Source organism: Perognathus longimembris, chromosome 5 (assembly GCF_023159225.1).
Source record: "Perognathus longimembris pacificus isolate PPM17 chromosome 5, ASM2315922v1, whole genome shotgun sequence".
In the NCBI taxonomy this organism is placed as follows: domain Eukaryota; kingdom Metazoa; phylum Chordata; class Mammalia; order Rodentia; family Heteromyidae; genus Perognathus; species Perognathus longimembris.
In genome coordinates this window covers 86,784,640-86,800,960 of record NC_063165.1, presented here as the reverse complement: position 1 = coordinate 86,800,960, position 16,321 = coordinate 86,784,640, and positions in this window count along the sequence as shown.

Sequence of the window (16,321 nt, the reverse complement as noted above, 5' to 3'; positions counted from 1 at the left end):
GAGGGCCCCCCGGGCAGGAAGGGACCGAGACGGAACGCGGGAGGCCCACTGGGCTCGGCGGGGACAGAGCAGGGGAGGGGGACGACTTGGCTCCCTAAGCCACATTTCCTCGCTGCATTGATAGGCGGCAAAGAGCGGCCGGAACCCGAGGACCGCAGCGCTAAGCTCCCGCGCGGACCTGCCGCAGCCTGAGGCCTGGAGGGAGCAGCGGTCTGCCACTCACAAGGGACAGAGACAGGCAACTGTCCCCCTGTGGGTGCCGTCTGGCTACTCACGTCTTCTCATGAGCAAAGGCAAGACCGCTCAACGGTTCCGCTTCTGCGTTCCCCTGATTCTGTCAAGGAAGTCTCTGGAAATCTGAGCGCCCTGACCATCCTGGGGGGAGGAAAGGCTAGGCGAAAGCAACACACGCTAGGATTCAAGAACTGGGAAATGGGGCTGGGGATATGGCCTAGTGGCAAGAGTGCCTGCCTCGGATACACGAGGCCCTAGGTTCGATTCCCCAGCACCACATATACAGAAAACGGCCAGAAGCGGCGCTGTGGCTCAAGTGGCAGAGTGCTAGCCTTGAGCGGGAAGAAGCCAGGGACAGTGCTCAGGCCCTGAGTCCAAGGCCCAGGACTGGCCAAAAAAAAAAAAAAGAACTGGGAAATGAATAGAAGTGTGTGTGTGTGTGCACGCGCGCGTGAGAGAGAGGGAGAGACATCATTCACCCAGTCGTGTCGGCATCCTCCTGGCTCAGCCTCCAAGTGCTGGAATTTCAGGTAGGACCGCCCCCTCCCCCCACCTCGCCCAACAGGATGAACTATTTTCACTTTCTTTTTCATGAAACGTACATGATATTTAAATTATTTATGGCTCTTCCCGGCAAGCTATAAATAGCTGCAACTGCCACAAGCTCACGACCTATGTCTGTGTGCTCACTGACTGGCGTGAATACCTGTGCAAAGACCACAGGAGGACCCCGCAGTCATTTCTGTTGATGCGTCTCTACTAGTTACAGTTTTCAAAGGATGTGTGAACATGGCCAGCAACGCGGCAGGAGTGTAACCCGGCGCGAGCACAGCAGAAGTCTGTCTCCAGCGGCACTACCTTCTCTCTGGGCGGCAAAGTGACCAGGGCAAGTGGAGTGAGCAGGGACTTTTCCAGCCCCAGGATGCTGCTGTGGTGACGCAGACACACAACCGACTTTGCACAGGGATGTGAAGGCCGAGCGAGGTCAGAACCTGCACAAGCTCTGAGATCCCCTGGCCCAAGTCATCATCCCCTCTGTGGGACAAACGAACATGGCGGCAGGACGCAGTCCCTGTCATACGGAGCTCTCACCATCTGCCAGCTACACACAGTGCCTTCTCTTAGCCTCATTCTCCATAGTTTAAAAGAGGCTTTGTGGTGCAGGTCTCGGGGACATATTTCAAGTGGTAGACCATATGCCCAGCTCGTAACAGGCTTCCAAAAAGGGCTGACAAGGGGTAAACCCTCACTAACATACTTATTTCCTGGCCAATAGTCAACACTTGCTATTCGCTCTCTTCCAGATCCTGGCTTTAAGAGTGTCGTTTGAGAGTTGTTTCCACAAGAGTCTGGGGAAATGCGAAGATGGGATTCCGTGGACTCTTGAAAGCTCTGTAACTAAACATAAAGTGGTGGATGTTTGCGCACCTGTACACATCTTCACCAAGGGAAGAACAGATAGGTCTCCTCGGAGCCTCAACAAGATCTCAGCCTGAAAACTGGTCAAGTACCGCTGAATGTCGGCGGCTCCCAGTGTAACTGGGATTCTCCCAACGTGGCCACGGGCAACCCTACACGGCTGGGAAACAAGCAGCTGCTGGGTCTGCATTGTGTACACAGGGGTACACAATCTCCCCCTACAGGCAGTCTTTACTCCCTGGAAGCAACAGGATGGATCACAGGATTTTGAGTAGAATCTTAAGGTAGAATTCATCTTTCTATCAGCTATAGTCCTGGAGGGCTCACCGGTCTACATCTTTCCTGTCTTATTTTCCACACAGCCAACTTCATCTTAAAACCACAAAAGTCATGCTTAGGGCTAGGGGCATATTTCAAGTGGCAGACCAGTGCCCAGCTTGTAGGACGCCCTGGGTCCCAGCTCCAAATGATCCAACATGAACACAGAGAGTCAGCTGAAGCTTATGTCTATTCCTCAGCAACTCAGATGCGTGTCTTCCAACTCGGCAATCTCCAAAGAGTGAGCTTCCGGCCAAGCAAGCCGCCTCCAACCTTTCAAAGCTCCACTTCTTCATACATAAGAAAAAGATGGCAGATAACACTTCCTCCCTAGGCCTTCTGTGAGCATGAAATAAGAAAGCAACTGTAAGGCATCTGGCAAAACACCCAACCAGAGTACCTCATAAATAGTAACTATTAAATGTCTTCTTTGATGGGAAAAAATGACTCTTCATCTGGCCTCCAAACCATGGGTTTTAGTTCAGCGGTTTACTCTGAGCCAGGACACTTCTCAGCCTCTTTCTTAAGGTAGTTGTTAGTGACCACGTGAGAAAACCATCAAAACACACTCGGGGAAACCTGAGAAAGCATCTGAGCAGCAACTTCAAAGACAACCTGCGTTCAGGTCCAGATCCCAACACGCAAATGTGAGAACCAAGCGAAAGGCAACCAGCGGCCTACAAGAAAAGTCACAAACGACCCAGTCCTTCAGCTCCGGCTCTGCACTCGCGCACTGAAGCCTTCCTGGACGTCTGCGGTGTAAGAAGCTCGGTCCCGAACACGGCGAGAAGCTCGGTCCCGAACACGGCGGACCCACGAACGCTGCGAACGGCCTCCCTGCCTGGGAGCCCCTTGCCTTGCCCGGAGGTGCAGCAAGACCGTCCGGCCGGAGAACCCGCCAAGCGGGAGGCTACCCAGGCTTCGCAGAGGGGGACGGGACACTGCAATCGGGGAAGGGGACAGCTGCTCCGCGCCTGAGAACGCAGCGATGCCACCGCCCCCCTCATCAGACAACAACGCGCTCCAGTAGGAGAATCGAGTCCTGACGGGTTGCGATTCCACACAGGAAAAAAAAAATATGTCTAATTTTTATGAGTGGCGGATTGAAAAACGTACGTTATGGTGACAAGAGGGTCTTAAAACAGTGAAATCTACAAAAGGCACTTCGGGATTTTATAGCAAACTCTATCCTGAATAATGAAAAGCCAGACCGGACTCTTCTAGAAAATGTGACTGCACCAGATAATGGCACATTCGCTCATCCAATTAGCATTTATTGAGAATCTTCGGCGTCCTTAGGATGATGCCATAAAACTATCCACTCGCTGAGGCTGGAGCCGGTCCACCCGAGGCCCTTCCACGGAGAGCAGCTGGGTGCCCCCGGCCGCCTAATCGTGTTTTTGAGAGTGAGGTTTTCCTACGGAGCCAGGCTGGCCTCAAACCCGCCATCCTCCCCTCTCCGCCTCCCACGTGCACGGTTTTGCGCGGATTTAACTTTTATTAACGCACCTGTAGCTTAACCTAAATACGCCCAAGTTGTCGCCTCCTGCCCTGACTACTTCCTGTATGTAAGTCAATCTCCACGTGTCCATCCGCTGGGAGACCCACTGGGTTTGCCACCCTGCATGGACCCCCGCTTCTGAACACAGGGCTGCAGTGCTCTTTGATGAAGGGCCTACCGACCTCCTATCCCGTGGCTCTGCCAGTCAGAGCTTCTGGCTCAGGAGTGTCCACACCGTTCAGACCGGGCCACGGGGTCCTTCTGCCTGCCAGCTACGCTGAGTGTCCGGGGAGAATACGGGGAGACACCGGGGGCACCCTGGGAAAAAGAACGCCTCTTCTCTCCACAGCAGTTATTCCTAGGCTGAGGGGGGTTCCAGCTTTTCCTTTCCTTTGTTAGGGTCACCTCAATTTTGCCGCCGGTTGCTTCGCCACTAAAGCAACTTCACTTCACACGACCGTCCACCTCAGTGTGAAAAGGAAACAACGGCCCACGCCCTACCACGGTCTGCGGCTTACAAGACGGTTTCACCTTCCATTTATCTCTTTTAGGCAGCCTTTCCGGAACTGAAGTTTTCTCCTCCCCCCAGATAAATCACTTATTGATTTCTCTATTTCTCAGAACAGCACCGTCATTCTTAGAGTCACTTAAGCTTTTTTAAATCTCAGAATGATTCTGACGAGGGCTGGCATCACGCCTTACCTGCTCTTAATTTGGGTGCTGCGGGAGAAGGGTGCCCGGCTCCTCACTTTCCCTGGCACTGCCTGTGCCTCTCTTCCCTCTCTCCCTTCCATCCACGCTCTGGGACCCTGGCACCAGCCCGCCGTGTTCATCCCAACACCTCTGTCACGAGGTTACGGCTGCATAGCATCTTCTGCCGTGGTCTACGGAACCAAACTACAAGACAGAGAAGTACCGGGGACTATCAGCCTACGTTCTGAGCTCTCCATCAACAACTCTGCCCTCTGACTTCCGTTCCTTAGCAGAACGCATCTGCCACACAGAAGCTGACACAAAGGTGCGGCAAACGGCAGAAAATAAAGCTGTGATTTCCTTCCTTTTGCAACTCCTTCTTATCTCCAGTGGAGGCTTTCCTCTCTCTCTCCCCTGGAATCTGGGTGACCTTATGATTTAATATGCCCCGTGGGAGAACAGCTAATGTGATACAAACATGGGTTTTAAGTCCTTTCTGGCTATTCTTTTGCTGCTTCTAGAACACGGGCTGGGGCTGTGCGAATCGGCTCTGGCTAGTCCGCTGGAGGGCGGGCAGTCCAGTCCCTCTCACCTGTGTGTATGACCATTAGCCTGGTAGCTTCCAGACAGGAGAAGGAGGCCCTCGGGGACCTTCCCACCAGCTGACTTAATGGTGCCTGAGGGACCCCTGAGAGGATCTGCAAAAGAATCGTCCAGTTGGACCCAAACCAAACTGGTCATCCACAGAATCATGAGCCACCACAGTTGCTTTAAGCAGCTACGTTTCGGGGTGACTCAGTAATTGGACTGTGGATCACTGACAGGACGGACATCCCAGCATCTCTGGTTACCTTTGCCTCCAGATTCCCTTTTCGATCCTGTGTTTCTGGGGCACTCACTCCTTAGATCTTTTCCTCTCCGTGTGGTTTTGGCAGGGGGCGTGCCAGGCCTGGGCCCTGAACCGACGGCTTCACGCTCAAGGTTGGCTCTCTACCATGGGGATCTCGCTTATCCTTCCAACGACTTAAGTTTTTTCACGCGTCCTGCTTTCTTCCTCTCGGAAAGGCCCGAGGGATGAGGCTCCCGCACGTTTAACTTTCTATTCCGCCGAGGCGCAAAGCGGGCACACAACGCGCGCAAGTCAACGCCAACTTCTCCCAGGGCCCAGAGACCGGTCCCGAGAGCCGAGCCGCCGTTCCGGTTCACCCGGGTGGAGACCTCGGGGACACCGACCGAGAGCCGGGGTGCCGGCCGCGGACGACCAGCCTGCTCCGCTGACGGAAGGAGACGCGCCCCGTGCGCCCCGGCGGCCTCCCGGCCCCGCGCCCGGACCCCCGCGCCCCTCGGGGAGGGCGGAGGGGAGCGCCCCGAGTCTGGGCCGGGCAGAAGCAGCTCCTGGGGCTCCACCGCGGGGCCCGGCCCGCGGCCAGCCCGGGCGCTGCGGCCCACTCCCCGCCGCATGCCCAGGGAGGCCCCGGTGCCCCCCTCGCCGCGCACCTGCTCCCGAGGAGGGGGGCCGGGAGGGGGGCGTGGGGGGGCTTCCCTGAGGGGGTCAAAGGTGACCACGCGGGGCCGCTGCCCCCCTCCCCGCCCGCCCCCCGCGCCCCCCGCCCCCCGCGCCCCCCGCCCCCCGCGCCCCCCCGCCCGCCCCCCGCGCCCCCCTCGGCCCCCGCGGCCGCCCAGGCGCGCGCTGCCCGGGGCCCGGACGGGGCGGGTGCCGGCCGGCGTCGGTGCGGCCGGGCCCCCGCGCTTCCTCCCGCGGAGAGGAGACGGGGACGGCGGCGCGGGCGAGGCCGCGGGGCGCCCCGGGGAGGCGGCGGGCGCGGGGCCGGACGGGGCGCGCGGGGCCGACTTCACCCCCGGTCCGCGGGGGCCCCGCGGGGGCGCGGGACGCGGGGCGCCCCGGGGCGGGCGGGGGGGGGCGGGAGGCCGGAACCGCCCCCGGGCCGCCGAGGCGGGAGCCGCCCCCCCGCCCGCCCGCCCCGCCCTGGGATCGCGCCCGGCGGCCGCCGCCGCGGTTACCATAGAGACCGCCCCAAACCGCTCCGCCGCCGCGCCGGGCCGCACAAAGGGAGCGGGGGGGGGGGGGGACGCGGGGCGCGGGGGGGTGCGGGGTGCGGGCGCGGGGGGGGGTGCGGGGTGCGGGCGCGGGGGGGGGGCGCGGGGCGCGCGGGGCGCGGAGAGGGGTGGGTAACGCGGGGTGCGGGGTGCGGGGCGCGGGGCTCGGGCACCCGCCCGCCCGGCGCGAACTTGGCGAGACCCCGCGCCCCCCCGCGCTCGTGGAGAGGGTCTCTCACCGGGTGACGGGGCGCGCGGACGGACGGACGGACGGACGGACGGCGGGAGCCGGGAGCCGGGAGCCGGGAGCCGGGAGCGACCACGTCGGGAGCGGGCGGCGGGCGGGCGGCGGGCGGGCGGCGGAGGCGCGGCCGCGGCCCCTCTACGTCACAATGCGGCCGGGCCCCCAGCGGGCGGGCGGGGAGCGGGCGGGCGGGCGGGGCGGCCCGGGGCGGCGCGGGGCCGGCGGGGCGCGCGGGCGGGCGGGGAGCGGGCGGCGGGGGGAGGGGGTCCGGGGGGCGGGGCGCGGCCGCCCGGGGGCCGCCTGCGGGACTCCCCGCGCCCCGCGCCCGCCGCGCCCCCCCCCCCGCCCGCCCGCCCCGGGAATCCGAGTCCCCCTCCCCGAGGCCCGGGCGCCGACCGCGGCCCCCTCCGAGCTCCCCAGCGCGCGGCCGGACCCGGGCGGGGGGGCGCGGGGCGCGGGGCGGGCTCCGGGCCCGCCGGGGGGCAGCTGCCCAGTGCCACCCGGGCCGGCGGGCGGCGGGGCGGAGGGGCGGAGGGGCGGAGGGCCGCGGGGCCGCCCACCCCCCTCTGGTTTCCGAGGTGAATTCGGGGCGGGGGAGGGGGCGGCAGTCATGGCCACCTCGCCCAGCTCCGCGTGGCTCCCAGAAACCTCCTTCCCGGGCGAGACGACGCCTGGAGCTGCTCCGGGGGCTCCCGGGGGGGGCGGGGCAGGCCTGGCCCGGGGGGGCGGCGGGAGGGCGCCGGGTCCCCTCCCCAGGGTCCCATCCCTGTGCCGCCCCTGGCAGGGGTGGGATGAGAAAGGCCACGCGCCCCTCGCCCTGGGCCTGTGCCCCCCTCGCCCCGGGCCTGTGCCCCCCTCGCCCTGGGCCTGTGCCCCCCCACCTGGGCCTGTGCCCCCTCGCCCTGGGCCTGTGCGCCCCTCACCTGGGCCTGTGCGCCCCTCACCTGGGCCTGTGCCCCCTCACCTGGGCCTGTGCCCCTCGCCCTGGGCCTGTGCCCCCTCACCTGGGCCTGTGCCCCCTCACCTGGGCCTGTGCCCCTCGCCCTGGGCCTGTGCCCCCTCACCTGGGCCTGTGCCCCCCTCGCCCTGGGCCTGTGCCCCCCTCACCTGGGCCTGTGCCCCCCTCACCTGGGCCCGTGCCCCCCTCGCCCTGGGCCCGTGCCCCCCTCGCCCTGGGCCTGTGCCCCCTCACCTGGGCCTGTGCCCCCCTCGTCCTGGGCCTGTGCCCCCCTCGCCCCAGCCTGTGCCCCCCTCACCCCGGGCCTGTGCCCCCCTCGCCCCGGGCCTGTGCCCCCCTCGCCCCGGGCCCGTGCCCCCCTTGCCCTGGGCCTGTGCCCCTCACCCGGGCCCGTGTGCCCCCCTCGTCCTGGGCCTGTGCCCCTCGCCCTGGGCCCGTGCCCCCCTCGCCCTGGGCCCGTGCCCCCCTCGCCCTGGGCCCGTGCCCCCCTCGCCCCGGGCCTGTGCCCCTCGCCCGGGCCCGTGTGCCCCCCTCGCCCTGGGCCCGTGCCCCCCTCGCCCCGGGCCTGTGCCCCTCGCCCGGGCCCGTGTGCCCCCCTCGCCCTGGGCCCGTGCCCCCCTCGCCCTGGGCCCGTGCCCCCCTCGCCCCGGGCCTGTGCCCCTCGCCCCGGCCTGTGCCCCCCTCGCCCCGGGCCTGTGCCCCTCGCCCGGGCCCGTGTGCCCCCCTCGCCCTGGGCCTGTGTCCCCTCACCTGGGCCTGTGCGCCCCTCGCCCCGGGCCTGTGCCCCCCTCGCCCTGGGCCCGTGCCCCCCTCGTCCTGGGCCTGTGCCCCTCACCCCGGGCCTGCGCCCCCCTCACCCAGGCCTGCGCCCCCCTCGCCCCGGGCCTGCCCCCCTCGCCCGGGCCTGCGCGCACCCCGAGTGAGGACGCCCCACACGCGCCCCGTTGCGCCCCCCTGACCCGCTGCGGTCCTTCCCAGCCCGGACGGAGCCGCGGGAGCGGGGCGCCGCCTGCCCAGCCCTGGCCCGGTCATCGCGACTGAGCTGAGCGCGCACAGGGCTCCACGTGCCCGCGGGGAAAGTGGCTTCATCGTGATGAAAACACACACCACCCCTCAAGCAGAAAATATAAAGCTAGATGACATCATAGGGCACTAAAATACTTCAGAATATTGGGTTTAATTTGTTCACATCTGGTTAAAATAAAACTTTTTTTCTCCTATTGTAAGCTCTGAGAAAGCACATTTTGCTCCCCTCCAGGAGATACAAATGGAATTGCTGTTACCTTTGACATGGTACATAGAGCACATACTTCCATTCCTGTGGTCTTCCATGGTTCCATACTGGGACTTGAACTCAGTTCTTCTCCTGCTTAGCTTTCTCTCTCAAGGCCGATGCTCTGCCACTTAGGCCGCAATACCGCTTCTGACTTTCTGCTGGTTGGTTGGAGAAAAGAGTCTCTAGGATTTGATTGCTTAAGCTGACTTCAAACCTCAATCCTCAGCTCTTAGCCTCCTGAGTAGCTAGGATTGCATACATAAGCCATTGACACCCAGCATCATCATCTCCTCCTCCTCCTCCTCCTCCTCCTCCTTCTCCTCCTCCTCCTCCTCCTCCTCCTCCTCCTCCTCCTCCTCCTCCTCCTCCTCCTCCTCTCCTTCCCCTTCCTTCCTTCCTTCCTTCCTTCCTTCCTTCCTTCCTTCCTTCCTTCCTTCCTTCCTTCCTTCCTTCCTTTCCTCCTCCTCCTCCTCCTCCTCCTCATCGTATGAGTGTAAATGAGTCTCCCCATCCAACATCCTCTAAGTCTAGCAGTGAGTCAGGTGTCAATTCAGTAATCCTGGCTCAACAAGAAGCGGCCTGATCAGTTTATGTGTACAGAATGTGGATGGTCCCCGGAAAGAAACTTTTCTGTCTGCAGGGCCAGAGAGAGGAGTGGTACTCCATAGTGTGAAACAGTCCTCTGTGAGATGTTTTGGATTATTTCCCCTATTTTTTTTAAATTCTTTGGTTACTTTTTTTCTGTTCCTAACATGTTTTTGATTACATACTTACATTGTTTCCATGTGATTATTTTTACTCTGTGATTGAAATCTATGCTTGTATACACTTTCCCACTAGGCTGCGAGGCTGCTTTTGTTTGGACTGTTTGTTGGTTTGCTTCTCCTGTGTAAACTCTTGCCAAATCCAAACCACAAATTGATATACCAAAGTGTGGAAGTAGTAAAGTCGTTCAGTTAAGACAGAGTCGCTAGATTTTAGATTAGATGGCAAGAAGGCTAGTTTCCTCCACATAATATTGACTTAAAAAAAGAAACCTAAACTAACAACTGCTTCTGTCCCGTCCCTCAGTGGCTCCTTACAGCCGGCCAGTCTCAGTTCCCCAGGACTCTAAGAGGACAGGCGCCTCTCCTGGCTGGGCAGGACCAAACGAGAGGAGCAGGCCTGCCAGCGCTGGACCCCTCTGCTCCCCCCCACCCATGGCACCGAGCACGGGGCGCTCTGGCCCCTGCTATCGGGTTGCCTCTTCCTGTCAGGATGACAGGGAGTTCCTATTACTCATGCTTGGATCCTCAGCACCGAGCACATTTTCATACTCAGCGCTAGCTACTGAAAATAATTAGTGCAGAAGTGCATTTCACAATATATCATCTGCCAAAGAGCTGCCATGTAATTGTTCATTCAGTTATTACAATTAAACATCTGCCTTCTCTATCCTTTAGCCCAATTTCCATAACATATCTTTATTGTGCTATAAAAATGGAAGAAAACTACTATTACACTGCTAGTGATCAACCCAGAAACTATGCTCCATTTTGATTTTTTTAATTTTTGCCTTATTGTAAAGGGAATGTGCAGAGGGGTTATGGTTACATAAAGTAATGAGTACCTTTCTTGCCAAACAGTGTTACCCCCTCCCTTGTTTTCTCCCACTTCCCCCCCTCCCTCGAGGTGTAAAGTTCTTTTCCAACATAGTCTCTTGTGCACATCACTGTTGTATTGGTTCATCCTTTGTCCTTTGTCTCACCATTTTCTTATTCCCCTCTCCTTCCCCAAATCAGATACAAGGCACAGGGTACCAGAATAAAAAGCAGCGGCAACAGGGGGTAAACCAAAGGGGGAAAACAAAGGAAAAAAGAAATAACTTCACATAGTACATTCAAAAGCAAAAACAACCTCTCTTTTCCCCATACCTTGGAGTTCATTTCAATTAGCATGACTTTATATGGTCATAGGTGCATAGCTATTGAGCTATCGTGATCCTCTGCTAGGACTATCCTAGACATACGCTAATTATCCTATTGGATAAAACATCCTACTTTGTAGTAACGTCTCAGCTATTTTATTGAATGAAAAGAACCCTATTTGCGAGGCTGTCTGATTTCTGTTCGGGAAACTACTATTTGATTACATCAGAGTCCTCTTTCTAAATCTAGAACCAAGTTTGGCTGTCACTCTGTGTAAATGGTAAGAAGTATTTTCGTCAAGAACCAGTCAGCAGGGCTGGGGATATGGCCTAGTGGCAAGAGTGCCTGCCTCGGATACACGAGGCCCTAGGTTCGATTCCCCAGCACCACATATACAGAAAGCAGCCAGAAGCGGCGCTGTGGCTCAAGCGGCAGAGTGCTAGCCTTGAGCGGGAAGAAGCCAGGGACAGTGCTCAGGCCCTGAGTCCAAGGCCCAGGACTGGCAAAAAAAAAAAAAAAGAACCAGTCAGCAATCTTTTGCAAATGCGATTGTATCCATCGGAACAAGGTAGGCTGTGTTCTGCTGCTAATCACACAGATTATCTCAAAACTTCACGCTCATTTCGTGACTTCAGATCGGCTATATGTTCCTTTTCTTGTTTTATTAATTTTGTGCCTATTACCAGGCTTTTTTTTATGGCTGGTGCTTTACCACTTGAACCAGTCCCCCAGTCAGACATTTTGCTGGTTAATTGGGGGTGGAATCTCATAGACTTTTCCACATGGACTGGCCTAGAACTATAATCCTCCAGCTCACAGCCACCTAAGTCGATTACAGGTGTGTCACCAGCACCCAGCTTGTCCTTCTCGCTTCAGAACCCAGACTAGTGGAACCGTGTTGTCAGTCACTCTAGCGAGGGAAAGCAATCGCTAGAGTTTATTTTCTTTTCCTAGGGTTTACCGCAGGGCCTGGGTGCTGTCCATGAGCTTTTTCACTTAAAGATAGTGCCCTACCACTTGAAGCACACCACTACTTGTGGCTCTTTTGCTGGTTAGAAGGAAATAAGAGTCTCGCAGACTTTCCTGCCTGCGCTGGCTTCAAACTGTGATCCTCAGATCTCAACTAACCCAGGAGCTAGGGTGACAGGTGTGGCCTTAGAGTTTCTTATACTAGGAATGAAGTACTTCAATTCCATTACTTCTGCTCACAATCATTGATAAGGATTGTTGTGGCGCTCCTATCCAGTCACAAGAGAATGAAGTACAATCCTATGAAAGAAAGATAATTATGTGTGTGTGTGTGTTATGTAAAAATAAAGATGTATGGACACCCTATACTTACATATAACACATTCTCTGGGTGTTTTATTGAAAAGCTGTAGAAAAGTTGGAAAATTAATGCTCAGCAAAAGCAAATTCTTTGGTCATGTAGTTTCTGAAAGAGTCACAGAAACAAGAGAAATGTGACTTTGACAAAGAATGGTGAGAAATGCAGTTTTGAAGTATTTCTGAGTGTCCTACAAAAAAAAGGAAGAATGACAGGGTGTTGGCCACTTTCCCCCGGGGTGGGGGCGTTCTCCCCTCTCCTCTTCCATGCGCCTGCCCCACTTAGCCTTGGCTTACTCCGTGCAGTCTTTCTTTGCATGCCTGTGAGGAGCAGTTTGGTGTTTCCCACTTCACCTGTTTTCTTCAGTCACTCCACACTAATGTGTGTGTCTTCCCCCCTCCAGTCTTAATTCCTCTCAAGCTTTATCCTTTGGTTTCATCTTCCAACTTCTAGTGAAGTTTTAACTACGGAAGGTGATGAAATCAAAATCTAGAAGCTTAGCTGCTTGTAATACAGAAGCTAGACTTTGTGTAGAAGAAATTTCATGGACTGTTAATCTGATTCCAGAGGATTATCCTGGGATTCCAATTAATCCTATTGCTCTACTTTATCCAATCTTACAGACCAGTGGAAGTTTTAGAGTTAGAATTTTTCAAGGCAAACAATTAGGTAGTGTGCAAAAATAAAATCAAATGAAGGAGTGCCTTGTCATGTTTGCTGAGGAGACCTGGGGCAAAAATAACAGAGAATATCTATAAAAGACAATTTGATTTGGAGGTTCTGACCCTTTCCTTGCTCTCATCTCCCTAATAAATTGCCAGTAGGGATTGCAGCACATCTGCTGAAACACAAGGAGAAGCAAGGGATTTTAAGCTTATTCAGGCAGCATTATGTAGTTAGATTTAATCGCTCAGAGTTTCCCATAGCCCTAAATTCACGTGAGTTGACTCTTAAGCTTGGCCTTCAGAGAGACTCTGCCAAATGTCAGAAGCTTCATCTGTAGGCCTCCAGTTTGGATTTAAAGGTAATATTTTTGAAGCTACCTGAAGTTCAATTAACATCTCTTTTGAGGGGTTTCACCAACGTGTGTGTGTGTGTGTGTGCGTGCGTGCGTGTGTGTGTGAGATGCTGGAGTTTGAACTCAGGACCTTGTGCTTACTTGTTAGGCAGGTGCTCTACCACTTCCGCCATGCTCCCTACCGTTTTTTATTTTAGTTATTTTTTGGCCAGAGTCTCCTAATTTTTGCCCCAAAGTCAGACCCTGCCCCTCCTAGCTATGCCTTCTGAGTAGTTGTGATTACAGGTTTATGTCGTGGCACCCAGCCAAACGTCGTTTCTAACAGGTTGTTTTCTTCCTCAGTAGTTTTTCTGGAAAGGCTTTTGCCTCTCAAGGTGACTTGTGGTGAGGTTTCGTTGACTAGCTTCCCTTTGCACACACCGCCGAGCCTTGCCTCCTTATTGATATTTCTGGTCTGAGTCAGATTGTCATTGACAGTGTTGGAATCCACATGAGCCTTGATCTTCTAGAGAAATCTCCCCTCCCATGCCTTTGTGAGTTCCAGGAAGTGGCTCACCACAGGGACACCCTTGCCCAAGGATCCTCAGGGCGCCGCTAGCTTTACCTAGGCCAGGCTGATCAGAGACCTTTCTCTCTGTGCCAAATGTGCTGACAGGGGAACACAGACTGTCAAACCTCCTCCTCGTGAAAGATTAGCTGAGGTCACAATTGTCTGTCCCTCGAAAACTTGGAAGGCGGAGAGATACACTTTTCCTGTTTCCCTGACAGATTCATCTCACTTTTTGTGCCAGTTTCAAAGCCCGTCTGTAACTTGTCTGCTTCTCTCTTAAAAGGTATAAGGCAAAAGTCAACCCACGGAAGCATTCTAGTATTCCGACTCAAGAGTGTTTCTCCGATTACAGGAATCTGAGTAAGATCAGTTACTTGTCTGTTCTGTGTCTTTGTAGTCATCCTTTTTCTTACTGACTCCTTGTCTACTTTAATTGCCATGTGTAGTCCTGTCATGAATTTACCTTTTAAGCTTAAAATAGTTATTTCTTATTTATTTTTTTACTGATTTAAAGAAGCTTTATCTGTCTTTATTTTTTTTAATTTTCATTGTCAAACTGATGTACAGAGAGGTTACAGTTTCATACATTAGGCATTGGATACATTTCTTGTACTGTTTGTTACCTCCTCCCTCATTCCCCTCCCCTCCCCCTTTCCCTTCCCCCGACCATGAGTTGTTCAGTTCATTTACCCCAAACAGTTTTGCAAGTATTGCATTTGTAGTCGTTTGTCTTTTTTAGCCTGTATCTCTCAATTTTGGTATTCCCTTTCAATTTCCTAGTTCTAATACCAGTATACACGGTTTCCGATGTCCTCAGATAAGATACAGAGATAGTGTGGTTGAACCTAAAATAGTAATTTCTAAGAAAACTTTTTTAAAATTTAACTTTATTGTCAAGATAATGTACAGAGGGGTTACAGTTACATACATAAGGTAGTGAGTACATTTCTTGTCATACTTGTTACCCCCTCCCTCATTTTTCTCCCACTTCCCTACCCCCAGCTACCCCCCCTCAGTTAATTTCCAACATATTGTCTTATGAGTATCACTATTGCATTGAGTTGCCCTTTATGCTTTGTCCTACCATTTTGATGTGCCCCTTCCCTTCCCTAATTCAAATAAATGTGTATACAATACCCAGGGTACCAAAATCAAATACAGTAACAACAGGGGATAAACCATAGGAAAGAAAAACTTCACATAGTACATTAAAAATAACAACAACAATTTTTTAAAAAACAACTCTTGCTTCCCTATCTTGGAGTTGATTTCGCTAAGCATCATCTTATATGATCATCTGTACATAGCTATTGAACTATTGTGATCCTCTGCTAGGACTATCCTAAACATTTACTAATTATTATCAATGAGGAAAACCATGGAATCTATGTCTCTTTGAGTCTGGCTCACTTCACTTTATAATATGATTTTTTTTCCAAGTCTTCCCATTTCCTTAGGAGTAGGGCAATTGCATTCTTTCTGATGGAAGCATGGAATTCCACTATATATATATATATGTGTGTATATATATATAATATATCCACTATATATATATATATATATCACATTTTCTTGATCCATTCACCTACTTAAGGGCATCTGGGTGGGTTTCATATTCTATGGTAAATAATGCTGCAATGAACATGGTTGTGCTGGTAGCTTTAGTATGGTCTTGTTTGCGGTCCTTTGGATAAATGTCCAGAAGTGGGGTTGCTGGGCCATAAGGGAGCTCTATGTTTAGCCTTTTGAGGAACCTCCACACTGCTTTCCAGGGTGGTTGAACAAGGTTGCTCCCTCCAACAGTGTAGTAGGGTTCCCTTTGTGCCACATCCCTCCAGGCACCTGTTGTTATTAGTTTTCTTGACAACAACTCTGTCTCTAAAAGAAGTGCAGATCAAAACAACGTTGGGATTCTACCTCATCCCAGCTAGAGTGGCCATTATCAAGAGCACTATTTCTAAGAAAACTTTTACAGCTAACATTTTCTCTAAGTGGAATAAGTAGTGCTCAATAACCATAACTGAGAACTGTTTAAGACCTTTCAAAGTGTCTCCCTGTGTTCATATTCAGCTTTTTCCTAATTTCCGTCTGTTGGTAAAATCAGTAGCTCTCCTACATGAGGATATACAAATTAGGAATGAATGGAAATACAAAATGCTTTAAAACGGTTGCTATATTTCTTCTCATAATGTGTAGTTAAAAGCACATGAACTGCTAAGTACTCAGACAGATCCTCTGGCTGCATTGTGGGATTGGTAACATATTCTGTACTTCCCTGTGAGTAATTTGCCTGCTGATTTCAGTGATTTCCAACTTGGGCCAATAGGACTGATAAAGATTTTGTAGGATGCAGGCCTAGGATGGCTTCATAAGCTGCGAGATAGACATTGAAGGTATTGCACTGAAGAGAGCCAAAGAAAGAGGAGGAAAGGAAGAGGAGAGGGAGAGACACACAGAAAGACTCAACGGAAGGGATGCCTGTAAATTCCCTCCCAGAATGAGCCCCTGACTTCAGCCCAGTGTGCATGAAGTCCAACCATCTGACTGGACTGGGGATTTCCATTTTCAGCAGGGGGTAGGGAGAGGGGGGGAGAGGGAAGGAGAAAATGCATCTAAGACTGGAAACTTTAGGGTTGGAAAGTCTCACAAAATTCATATTCTGTAAGTACAGATCACCGTGCGGTTTTAGACACTAGAGTTTGCATGTGTGCGTAAACGCAGGTTAAATCTCAAACCAGAGGTTTTGATATTTGAAATGAATCAGTTAGTAGTCTCCCTCCCTCTTTCTCCCCTCCCTTCCTCCTTTGCTCCTCTCCCC